Source organism: Rhineura floridana, chromosome 6 (genome assembly GCF_030035675.1).
Source record: "Rhineura floridana isolate rRhiFlo1 chromosome 6, rRhiFlo1.hap2, whole genome shotgun sequence".
In the NCBI taxonomy this organism is placed as follows: Eukaryota; Metazoa; Chordata; class Lepidosauria; order Squamata; family Rhineuridae; genus Rhineura; species Rhineura floridana.
The window spans coordinates 115020544-115034195 of NC_084485.1; the positions used below are offsets into that span (position 1 = coordinate 115020544).

At 41.5% G+C, this 13652-nt stretch overlaps 1 protein-coding gene across 2 annotated transcripts in view; it reads right to left on the reverse strand.

Annotated features, from left to right (window-relative positions):
* The window catches only part of LPAR3 (lysophosphatidic acid receptor 3), a 50287-nt gene that overhangs the window by 34310 nt on the left and 2325 nt on the right, over positions 1–13652 (reverse strand). The gene's annotated exons all lie outside the window — the stretch shown is intronic.

Below are 13652 nucleotides of genomic sequence, written 5' to 3' on the forward strand. Positions count from 1 at the left end.
ATCCTTCCCGTTCATACTCTCTTCTACCTTTTGTTTCTTTCTTACTACTTGTTTTGGAGCGTCCTGTGCTTTGTCCTGTCCTACCTCAAGGTAAACTTGAGAGTCCCACTGGTATGCGGTACGTCTCTGAAAGCTGGCTTGCTTGTATATCCTCTCCTGTGGATCAGCTGAGACAGCTCCCTCTGCTCTGCTCAGTTAGGAGTCAGGAAACAGAATGTCAAGGTCAAGAACAAGGTCACCAAACCTTGTTATGCTCAGACAAGGCCAATATGCATTCCCAGTGCAGATTGTTTTTCTTGAAGTAAATTCATTGTATTCTTTTTCATACATGGTATGAACCAAAGTATAGACTTTTAACAGTAGAATCTCATTGCCTTTCAAGATCTGATTGTGAGAGAGGTTTAAAAAATGCTAACTGTGCCACAGTCACAATCTAATGCCGGGTGTATTGTAGGGATGGGGGAGAATATTCATTAAATCAGATTTATTACTGGATTTTGATATAATCCGGCAATCTGCATTGTTTTCAGATCTGCACTGATTTCTTGCGGCGGTTGCAGCTGTCACTGGCATTTTTTTTTAAAAAAAATCAGCTACTAATTTCACATTATTTTCTTCGCAATCAGCTTTCCTCTAAGCTGATGCATTCTTAACTTAACTCAGTGGAATAAGTGCCTACAGCATAAGTATTTTCATTACCATTTTTATTAGCATTACATTATTTTTTTTGCTGGAAAAAACCCGTGCCGTGAATCGGCAATTGCGCAAACAATTGGGGGGGGGGAATGGCGAGTTGGTACTGAAAGCTGGACTGTTAGAATTCAAATGGATAGGAACCAGCTATCAAACCCCATCCCTAGTGTATTGTATGCTACAGTTTGTAATATTTGTTTTTAATGATTGTATTGTTTTTATTCAAGCCATACAGGGAGCCTTGTCAGCCAAAAAGCATGATAAGAATGCCTTAAACATACATACCAGACACAAACTAGCTGGGCACTTGACTGATCAGCAAGGGATTTGATCAACTGACTGGACAAATATCAATGCAATATTGTCAAATAATTGTCAAGTATTCTTAAAGAATCAACTTTATCGAAATAACAAAAAGGATACTATGCAGTACAATCCTACATGTGTCTACTCAGAAGTATGCTCAAATGAGCTGGGTCTTACTCCTTGAGCTAAGTGTGCATAGGGTTGTAGCCTTAATCATCAAAAGGTTCAATACTTACAGTGCAGTTCTTCCATGTCTACTAAAGTAAGTCCCACTGAGTGATATCCACCGTTTGTCAAACTAAGAATAGACTTAGGTCCATTGATTTCAATGGATCTACTCTGGGTATGATCTCACCCTATGAACTGAAAGAGGCCTAGCCCCAGGTAAGGATGTAGAAGGTAAAATATTGCAGCCTTAAGCCAATTACAAACAAAAAGTAAAATTTGTTATGTGAAACTATCATTTTTTTTAAAAAAAATGTAATATATTACAATATATTTTAACAATAGGCATTCCTCTCCACATGACTGAGATTGCATGCAGAGAGACAGCAGTCCGATGCTTATTCCCAATCTGAGTCTGTCCATCTATTGGGGGAAGCCTTCCAAATGCACATAGCCTGTCCCTGTAAGCTGAAACTCTGAGCACGCACGTTCCATCTCATAGGGATAGCCTGCATGTTTTTGACAGGGTTTCCCCCTCTTTAGTCCTTTCCCCACCACGTGTACAGCGTGGGGAAGGTGTGGCACAGGGAACAGTCCACACAGTCTCAATCGCATGAAGAATGATTAAACAGGGCTGCTGTTATGAAATGTTTTTATAAATGTGAACAATTTATAAAACAGTTCTTCTCTTTGGCTTTTATGGTGGAACACAGTATGGCATGTCAACACAGCACCCGTGGGCACCAATTTACCTCCCAGGAGCTACTACAGCACCCATAAAAGGTCTCACTGTGCATGAGAGACTGCTTTTCCTGCTCAGTTCCTGTTTGTGCTGATTTGGCCTCTCCTACATGTCCCCATGGCAGCCATTTTGTGCTATGCCATACTCCCACAGCAGCCATTTTGTGACTAGCACTCACAACACTTTCTCAAAATTCCATTTGAGTCCCATGATCCAATAAGGTTGGTGACCCCTAGCCTACAGTAATAAAAAGTAAAACAAAAAATAATATAAAACAAACAGCATTTTTTTAAAAAGTTGGTTTTAAAGGCAGTTATGCTAAGCAGGCAGACGGGTAGTAACAGACCAATTCTTCAAGCATCATCAGCTATACAGAAGATTGGACAATATTTGACCATGATCAAATAACAGGCAGTCAACTGTCAATATTTGACCAGTCAATTGACTGATATGTTGGCCAATCCTAACAAAGTCTGTTGACCGCTGCTGCTATTTAAATATATTGTACAGAAGATACCTTTGAATAGTCCAAGCAAAAAGCAGTTCACAACTGTCTTATCATCCATTTATTACTTCCCAGGTATGAGCTTATTGCGAAAAGCCAACAGAGGCAAGTCACATGGAAAAACAATGTTATGCAACGCTATGTATTACATTATAGGACAATATACTGTACTCCTCTAGTTTAAAGTTATCACAGCCATTCTAAAACCTGTTACAGGCAGACACCCAGTACATCTCTTGTTACCACAAATTTAGACTCTAAAGGCTTTCATAATTTAAGATCTTCTGAAATTACGGTTTAGGAAGTCTATACACGGAGTCTAAACTAAAAACATCATGGCAAAGCTTTCATTTAAAGATTCCCAGAGTAGGACTCTAAAGGAAGAGTTGGCAGCTCAGCCTGTAATGAGGAAATAATTTCAGCATTTAAGACATTATAAAACCTTTTGTATACTATTTAGATTTTTCTGCAGGCATGGCTTACTAAATCTGTATGTCCCATCTTTTGTCATCATCAAATCCTTTCCTTCTTACCTTTGTTCTGTCTCCTTTACATGGGTAGTACACACAGAGAATAATACTGGAAGTCTACATTGCTTATTGGATAGAGATGGATCTGGACAACTGGCTACTTCAATATGTTAATCAACAAAACAACATGCAACTGTAGTCAAGTCACCGTATCTCGGCCTCCATTTCCAGTCTATAAATTCAAAAGAGGATCAGTTACAAAGATATCGGAATACCTGGAAATACTATGCAAAAGAATAATAATGAACCTTATATACTCAGGATTCCCAAAAGCCACTTAAACATTTCAGAATGACAGCTTGGTTAACCTGCAGCAGCAAAAGGACCTGTGCTAATATCCAGACACGTCATTCTGTACTCAGAAACCTGATTTTACATCTGAAAGAGCCATAGTTCAGTGGTAGAACATCTACTTTGCATGCAGGAGGTCCCAGGAGATCTCTGCCTGAAACCCTGGAGAGTCACTGCTAGTCAATGTAGTCAACACTGAGCTAGAGGGACCAATGGTCTGACTCAATATTAAGACAGCTTCCTATGTTCCTATGATCTTCCTATCTGGGAACACAAGTGCCGTCTAACATATGAGCAACACTTGTCATCTATTGCTCAACTCAGTCTAGGTATTTACTGTACACCCTTTATGGTAACAGAAGACTACAATTGTGAAGCTAATCTGTTCGGTGTTTGTATGTGAGGGTCAGGTTTTACAAGCAAAGAAGGAATTTGAGAAGCAAATTGTTACAGACCTAAAAAAAAATTCTTTAAATGTATCAGAAGCTGAAAACCAAAAAGAAAGGCAGTATCCCTGTTAGATAATAAAGGACAATGCTTTTTCGTGATGGTGCTCACTGCTACAAAATACATCACCTCTTTTTTTTACTGCCCACCGCAGCCATTTTGTGCTGGCACCCACAGCACTTTTATTAAGATATGAGTGCCGGCACCTCATAAGAACATAAGAAGAGCCTGCTGGATCAGGCCAGTGGCCCATCTAGTCCAGCATCCTGTTCTCACAGTGGCCAAACAGGTGCCTGGGGGAAGCCCGCAAGCAGGACCCGAGTGCAAGAACACTCTCCCCTCCTGAGGCTTCTGGCAACTGGTTTTCAGAAGCATGCTGCCTCTGACTAGAGTGGCACAGCACAGCCATCATGGCTAGTAGCCATTGATAGCCCTGTCCTCCATGAATTTGTCTAATCTTCTTTTAAAGCCATCCAAGCTGGTGGCCATTACTGCATCTTGTGGGAGCAAATTCCATAGTTTAACTATGCGCTGAGTAAAGAAGTACTTGCTTTTGTCTGTCCTGAATCTTCCAACATTCAGTTTCTTTGAATGTCCACAAGTTCTAGTATTATGAGAGAGGGAGAAGAACTTTTCTCTATCCACTTTCTCAATGCCATGCATAATTTTATACACTTCTATCATGTTTCCTCTGACCCGCCTTTTCTCTAAACTAAAAAGCCCCAAATGCTGCAACCTTTCCTCGTAAGGGAGTCGCTCCATCCCCTTGATCATTCTGGTTGCCCTTTTTTGAACCTTCTCCAACTCTATAATATCCTTTTTGAGATGAGGCAACCAGAACTGTACACAGCATTCCAAATGCGGCCACACCATAAATTTATACAATGGCATTATGATATCGGCTGTTTTATTTTCAATACCTTTCCTAATTATCGCTAGCATGGAATTTGCCTTTTTCACAGCTGTCGCACACTGGGTCGACATTTTCATCGTGCTGTCCACTACAACCCTGAGCTCTCTCTCCTGGTCGGTCACCGCCAGTTCAGACCCCATGAGCGTATATGTGAAATTCAGATTTTTTGCTCCAATATGCATAATTTTACACTTGCTTATATTGAATTGCATTTGCCATTTTTCCACCCATTCACTCAGTTTGGAGAGGTCTTTTTGGAGCTCTTCGCAATCCCTTTTTGTTTTAACAACCCTGAACAATTTAGTGTCGTCAGCAAACTTGGCCACTTCACTGCTCACTCCTAATTCTAGGTCATTAATGAACAAGTTGAAAAGAACAGGTCCCAATACTGATCCTTGAGGGACTCCACTTTCTACAGCCCTCCATTGGGAGAACTGTCCATTTATTCCTACTCTCTGCTTTCTGCTTTTTAACCAATTCCTTATCCACAAGAGGACCTCTCCTCTTATCCCATGACTGCTAAGCTTCCTCAGAAGTCTTTGGTGAGGTACCTTGTCAAACGCTTTTTGAAAGTCTAAGTACACTATGTCCACTGGATCACCTCTACATGCTTGTTGACACTCTCAAAGAATTCTAATAGGTTACTGAGACATGACTTTTCCTTGCAGAAGCCATGCTGGCTCTGCTTCAGCAAGGCTTGTTCTTCTATGTGCTTAGTTAATCTAGCTTTAATAATACTTTCTACCAGTTTTCCAGGGACAGAAATTAAGCTAACTGGCCTGTAATTTCCGGGATCCCCTCTGGATCCCTTTTTGAATATTGGTGTTACATTTGCCACTTTCCAGTCCTCAGGCACGGAGGAGGACCTGAGGGACAAGTTACATATTTTAGTTAGCAGATCAGCAATTTCACATTTGAGTTCTTTGAGAACTCTCGGGTGGATGCCATCCGGGCCTGGTGATTTGTCAGTTTTTATATTGTCCATTAAGCCTAGAACTTCCTCTCTCGTTACCACTATTTGTCTCAGTTCCTCAGAATCCCTTCCTGCAAATGTTAGTTCAGGTTCAGGGATCTGCCCTATATCTTCCACTGTGAAGACAGATGCAAAGAATTCATTTAGCTTCTCTGCAATCTCCTTATTGTTCTTTAGTACACCTTTGACTCCCTTATCATCCAGGGGTCCAATCGCCTCCCTAGATGGTCTCCTGCTTTGAATGTATTTATAGAATTTTTTGTTGTTGGTTTTTATGTTCTTAGCAATGTGCTCCTCAAATTCTTTTTTAGCATCCCTTATTGTCTTTTTGCATTTCTTTTGCCAGAGTTTGTGTTCTTTTTTATTTTCTTCATTCGGACAAGACTTCCATTTTCTGAAGGAAGACTTTTTGCCTCTAAGAGCTTCCTTGACTTTACTCGTTAACCATGCTGGCATCTTCTTGGCCCTGGCGGTACCTTTTCTGTTCTGCAGTATGCACTCCAGTTGAGCTTCTAATATAGTGTTTTTAAACAACTTCCAAGCATTTTCGAGTGATGTGACCCTCTGGACTTTGTTTTTCAGCTTTCTTTTTACCAATCCCCTCATTTTTGTGAAGTTTCCTCTTTTGAAGTCAAATGTGACCGTGTTGGATTTTCTTGGCAATTGGCCATTTACATGTATGTTTAATTTAATAGCACTATGGTCACTGCTCCCACCTCATTTTTTACCAAAATAAGCACTGATAAAGAGTATAAGGGGGAAGGTATTTGCATCACTGTTTACTGCAGGACATATTGGAACATAGTTATGGAAAGTGCATTTGAAGAATATAGGTTAAATAGAAATGTCAAGGATTATTCCTTAGAAATAATTGATAAGTTAAGATATAATAAGTCATTAGCACCAGATAGCATTCACTGAGAGTACTTTAAGAAAACTCTTGATTTTGAACCAAAATATGCAGCTTATTATTACTAAAAGTCAGCTGCCACACCAGAGAATAAGAAGGTAGCAAATGTAAATGATCCAGGGAACATTCAAGAAACTACTGATCTATTTACTTCAGTTTTATGGAGAGCATGATCAAGGCTTGGACTGAGCTCTTGAAAAAGTATTCCAGAATTATTTGAGAATATCAAACACTATGTAGATAGCAGAGCAATCACCCATTTTTTAAAGAAAGAAAAAAACCTAGTTGATCAGCTGTATTACATTATTATGTATTATTTTTTATTTTAACATTTATATTCTACCTTCCGCCAAGGAGATTAAGGTGGCATACATGGTTCCTCCACTCCCCATTTTATCCTTACAATGTGAGATACGTTAGGCTGAGAGATGGTGACTGGCCCAAGGTCACCCAGTGAGCTTCATGGCTGAGTAGGGATTTGCACCCAGGTCTCCCACCTAACCACTATACCACACTGGCTCTGTATGAGTTTTAGTTGATTACATTTATATATGGATAAAACCAGTATTTCCGAAGCAAGAAGCATGCTCTCCTTGTTTTTAGATGATGCATGCATATCGTAGCAGGCACTGAAGAGGAATCCCTATTTGAGAGAAAAGAAGTAATGCCTCTTTTAACAGCAGGACTGGGGAACCTGTGGCCTTCCAGATGTTATTGGACTTCATCAGCTCCAGCCAGCATGGCAAATGGTCAGGGAAGATGGGAGTTGGAGACCAGCAACTTCGGGAGGGCCACATGTTCTTCACCTAGGTTAAGATGCTCGTTTCCATCTGCAGATTTTATAAATAACTGCATTAAATGCCTGTATTTAAAAACATATTAAAAAAATTAATAAATCTGATGCACAATTAATCGGGGCACCTTTTTAATTTTAACCAGTAAATCCAATCATTTCATTAAACACTGAAGTCCTAGTTGCTGGGGATGATTTAAAAGACTATATGTTTGCATTTTTTAAGAAACTGGAATCAGGACCATATTTGCAGAAGACACCAAATTAGCTAGAATAATGTGATTCAAAGCAGGTCATAACTCCAGTCACATCACACAGACAATAGATAGCAGCTGTGGTTCAGCATGAACAGTGAGCAGTGATGCACACGGAGACAAAAAGTCCAAATAAATCTGCTAATATATAACCTTTGAAATAAACTGTAAAATGTGAAAGAGCTATTCCTGTCAGTATCAGCAGCTGCAAGAGCAGCATTATGCAACTGCATTTATTCAAAGTTAACCCCCTCAAAGTTGAAACTTGTGAATCCTCCCTTGGTTTGCCTACTTCCCCTCTGATCAAGAACCTGCAAAATGCTCAAGTAACAACATATAAAGTTTCCATTTACTTAATCCCTATTCTCACCTTTTCCACATGTTCAGTCAACATGTAAAGGGGAAACAGGGTGACACTGGTTGGCGACACCCCTCCCCATATCCACTTGCCCCATTACAAAGCCACAAGAAAAAGGGCTCTCGGAACATACAAATGTTCATGTGTAGGTCTGGTACTCTCACCAGGGTTCCAGACTGTGCACATACAGTTGTACTTGCAGATATCTCTCTTTCCCTTTAGCCTTATACATGGGAAGTTGGAACGAGAGCCAGCCAACACGCAGAGGTTGGGGGTATTTGGCATGCATGCATCTCTCCATGCATGCAGAAAAGGTGAGAATGGGGCTTGAATCAGACCACTGCTCCATACCGTCTGCCTAAGACCTTGAAGCATTGCAGCCAGTCAGAGATTATTAACTGGAGATGCTGAGAACGGAATGGGAAATGTTACACATGCAAACGACATCTACACTCCTGAGTTACGGCCCTTCATGGAGTATCAGACAGGAGTCTTTTTTTAAACAGAAAGAAGAGGGCACATTGTGAATTCCTATATCTACACTCTCCTCACTGCAGCTGTTTGTGTATGTATATATGTACCAGTAATACTAAGAGGTGTATCAACCATGTCAGCACACACACTGTTTGTATTTGGAAAGCGGGAGAAGAGCCAAGCAATTTTTTATCTCAGAAAGCCACAAGTAGGCGCCCTCAAAGTCCCTGAAATGTCTTGATTACAGTGGACTGAAAATAAAATAAAGAGTCCAACCTAGACAAATCTAGGATTTGCAGCCTACTGCAGGGTATATTTTTGTTTTGTTTTCCAGCGCCCTTCCAAAACCCATATAAAGCAAAGATGAAAATACACAGGTTGCTATCAATAGCCATCAAGCCATAAGCAGTATATTAAGTAGGTCTACCTCAGTTCCACATATTGTATTATTAAATATCTGGAATGAGATGAGAAGCATGTCCAAAATATTGGGTATTCTACAACTCTGTGGGAATGCAATACCTGAATTAGAATTTTAATTCAGGGCATTTTCAGGTTGTGATTGTTTTAACTTTTATATGATATCCTGGTTCTAACTAAATAAACTAGTGAGACACAAGAAAAAGTGCAATATCAATGGAGCTAATTAAATGAAAAAATTATTTGAGTTGATGGTCACATCCATTCCATACATTTAACACACATGGCTTCTCCCAAAGAATTATGGAAGCTGTAGTTTGTTAGGGGTGCTTAGAATTGTAACTCTGTGAGGGGTAAACTACAGTTCCCAGGAATCTTTGGGGGAAGCCATGTGCTTTAAATGTATGGTGCAGGTGTGAGAGATGTCAAGTGGCGTGGAAGACTACCATATTAAAGCAATTCTTTTTGATGTTGAAATTTTTTGCTACCATGCATAACAAATCTTCTGCATCTTGACATGCATAATAAATCTTCTGTTGCCTCCATAAGTGTAAAAAGTAAAGGTAAAGGTGTCCCCGCACTTATAGTGCGAGTCGTTTCCAACTCTTAGGGTGACGTCTTGTGACGTTTACTAGGCAGACCGTATATATGGGGTGGTTTTGCCAGTTTCTTCCCCGGTCTTTCTTTACCCCGCAGCGTATGCCGGGTACTCATTTTACCGACCATGGATGGATGGAAGGCTGAGTGGACCTCGACCCCTTTTACCGGAGATTCGACTTCTTCCTTCTGTTGGAATCGAACTCCGGCCATGAGCAGAGCTTCGGCTGCGTTACTGCCGCTTACCACTCTGCGCCACGGAGGGTCTCTTAAGTAAGTGTAAACAGGTATAAATATAACAGTAACTATTCTCACACATATTAGTAGTATCAGTAGTGTCCTGTTAGGATTGCCATATGCAAGATCTTATTCTTAGTAAATCTGAAGAATTGAGGGGCATGTAATTTAAAGTGAAAATTTATACGCTGGTGACTGGTTTATACGCTGGTTCTATTAGTTCCTTTTGAACCAAGCAATTTAAATAGCTGGCCGTTACATAAATGCAACCAGTGTTTATACTATTGCCTGGATCCATTATACCTTTCGGGGCCAAAGCAGATGTGACTTAATCATATAGAACAGGGGTAGGGAACCATCTTTAGCCCAAGTGCCACATTTTCTCATGGACAACCTTCTGAGGGTTGCAAGTCAGTAATGGGCAGGGCCAGATACAAAGTGGATGCAGCCAGAGGCAAAAGTGATTGGAACAATGGGTGTGACTACCTTTGTACAAGTTACACTCCAGCCAGGCTGAAGCCAGACCTTTCTACCTTCCCCCTGCCCCACCCCATGTATCTTCCATTAAGGCAAGCATCATCCCCATAGTTCAAAGGCACTTTCCAGCCAGGCAAAAGTACTTTAGGAGGGTGCAGAACAGCACTGGAGAGAGGTGAGTTCTAAGGGCCCGACAGAAAGAACCAGAGAGCCACATTCAGCCTTGGGCCAGAGGTTCCCCACCTGTGATGTACAAAAAGGCAGGGAGGGTCTGTGTTGCAGCACATGGGGCACATGGGTGAGGAATGCTGCATCCACTGACTGGCTTCCTCCCCACTGCCCAGCACCAACAAACATACAAAAATGTAATTTTCCATCTTTGGAGATGGCAGGTGTTGCCACCACTCCCCATATGCTCAGAGGCACGTTGCCAAATTCTTCCAAGCTAGGACAGGAAGTGGATTGGACTGTGAAAGACCAACACCTCTCCTGCTCCCCTGGTGTATTCACTATAGCTGCCCAATTTCCCTGCTTTTTAAAGTTTGATAGAAATATCTGTGAGCTATAGGTATGTTCTTAAACTGCAAGGTTTTTTGCCTATTTGTGAATTTCTCTGCTTTTTAATCCGGGAGGTAAGAAATGGGATTCTGTGCAAGTTTGCCAAGAATGGATCGATCATTTGCATGCTTATTGAGTTCAGTGAGATTTACTTCCCTGCAATCATGCTTAGGATAGGTAAAATTGACCACAGGGGATGGGAAGGGGAGGAGGAGGGAGGGGAGGAGGGGGAGAGGAGCAGGAATGAGGGGGAGGGGAGGAGGACAGGTTTGATCACTTGAATGTTTATTGAGTTCAGTGGGATTTACTCCCACACAATCATGCGTAGGATAGGTAAAACTGACCAGGGGGGAATGGAGGGCTGGAGTGGGCAGGGGAGGAGGAAGAGGGCAGGGGAGGAGGAAGAGGGCAGGGGAGGAGGAAGAGGGCAGGGGAGGAGGAAGGGAGAGGGGAGGGGAAGGAGGGAAAAGGCAGGTCTGATCATTTGTATGCTTATTGAGTTAAATGGGATTTACTCCCATGCAATCATGGTTAGGATAGGTAAAACTGACCATGGGGGGAGGGGGAGGGGAGGGGAGGGGAGAGGAGAGGGAAGGAGAAAGGGAGGGGAGAGGGGAGGGGAGCAGAAGGAGAGGATTGGAAGGGGAGGGGCAAAGGAAAGGGGAGGGAAGGGGCAAAAGGGAGGTGATGGGAGGAAGGTGAAGGGCAGGGCAGGGTTGATCATTTGCATGCTTATTGAGTTCAGTGGGATTTACTCCTGTGCAAGCATGCTTAAGATAGGTAAATCTGACCATGGGGGGAGGAGGAAGGAGGTGATTAGAAGGGGGTGGGGCAAAGGAAGGGTGAGGGAAGGGGAAAGAGGGAGGGAATAGGAGGGAGAAGGAAGGGTGGGACTGATCATTTGCATACTTTTTGAGTTCCATGAGATTTATTTCTGTGCAATCATGTTTCGGATAGATGAAACTGGCCCGGGGGAGGGGAGGAGGAGGGGAGGAGATTGGGTGAGTGGGCACTGGGCAGAGGAGAAGCCCCTTTTCTTTCCAAAAGGAAAACATTATGAACTATATCACTGCTTTTCAGTGTTTCCCCCACCTTTTTATTCTACAGCAGGCACATGTAGCCTCCCACACAAATTTAAACCAAAGCTGTCCCTGGCCACATCCACACCAGACCTTTATTTCACTTTAGACAGTCATGGCTTCTCCCAAAGGATCCTGGGAAGTGTAGTTAGTGAAGGGTGCTGAGAGTTGCTAGGAGACGTCCTGTTCCCCTCACAGAACTTCAGTCAGAGCGGCTTCCTGTTAAACCACTCTGGTCACTGGAGCTTTGTCAGGGAAATAGGAGTCTCCTCTCAGTACCCTTCACAAATTACACTTCCCAGGATTCTTTGGGGGAAGCCATGACTGTCTCAAATGAAATAAAGGTCTGGCATGGGTGTGGCCCCAATGAGCCAAGTAGCTGTCAGTCTGGCTTTGAGAACACTGACAGTTGGTTCTTACTGAGCATGTCCGACATTAGAGTTCAAGGTAAACTTTCTTAAATTAATTAAAAATCAGCCAGGCATTTTCTTAACTTTTAATCTGCAGAAGATGAAGATCAGAGTACGGGGCCAGGTCAGTAATAGGATTACAGGTACTCAGTGAAAGCTGCTGATTTTTAATTAGTTTCAACAAATTATGAGAACTCTGACAGAAAAAAGTCCAAAAGGGGTCTGGGTTTTTTTCTCTTTTTACACTTTGAACTCTTGATTCTCTCTAACTGTTTTGTGTATCGCCATGAAAATTGAGAGGGTTGTTAGGCAAGCATTTCTGAATTCAGGACTATAAGGTTTGTAAGGTTTTGTTTTGAAATGAGCTTATGGGAAGCATCAGAATGGCATGGGGCATATTTTCAATTTAACATTGCGGAATGCGAAAAATCCACGCTGGCTATAGTATACAGCCACTCTCACGGCTGTATAATATCCAGCCATTCCCAGTAAAAACCTTACCACTGAAAAGCCACCATAGGGTCTACACATATTGTCTTGTATAATATCTGCAAGAGTTTTACTAAAACATACTCTGTTGAGCATGTACTTTATTTAAATTTATATAGTAGATTGAAAAAAGGCAAAGATTGTTCTTAATTTAGAAAATCCCAGAACAGTTAACAAATCCAGAGCAGTTCACAAATTCCTATAACATGATGCACCAAAACAAAACAAAAACACAGAGAGACTTTAGCATTAAATACATGGTCAAATCTATGCTGAGGTTCTGGCTATTCCTGGTAACACAGTAAACTCATTACCATTATCAACTTCAGCAGTGATGAACCTTAGAGCATTTAATCTCCACTTGGTGCCACTCTAGTTCGCATTTCAATTAGTCAACAATTTGTCTTGCAATACCTATTTGTTCACAAGGTTCAGTGACTTTAAACTCTGGCATATAATCAATGATGTCATTAACTCGCCTTCCCAATCAACAGTAAATGGAACAGATTACAGTGAATTCTTGGCAATATTGTTGTTGTTATATTTTAATGTTATGTACTGTTAGCTAACTTCTAAATGTATAGTTAGTTAAAGAGGTTAGGTTTGCACAGCTGCTTATGTGTATAACATTTTACAAGGCTAATAAGAGAAATCTTACTGTAGGAACACTTTTTCTTAAAAGAACTGCCCTCCAATTGTCACAAGGGAGGTCCAAGATAATGGAAGAAGCCAGTCCTTTACCTCTTATCTATGGCCTGACAATACACTGACAGCCCCAGTTCAATCGCAGTCTGCGATTACAAATAAACGATTAGATTTCAGTCTTACAAGTCACCCAAGATTATGACTGGATCCTGGCTTAAACAGATCTAGCTGCGCAGGAGCTCTTGCAAACTCGTATCCCAAAAGAAGGCAGCGCCACTCCCATGGCTGCTTGTAATAGTACCTACCAGGATGGGAACCTTATTTTAAATCTTTCCACTTCTCAATAGCCATGTTCATAGTCTTTTCCAGTGCTACTGCCTGCACAT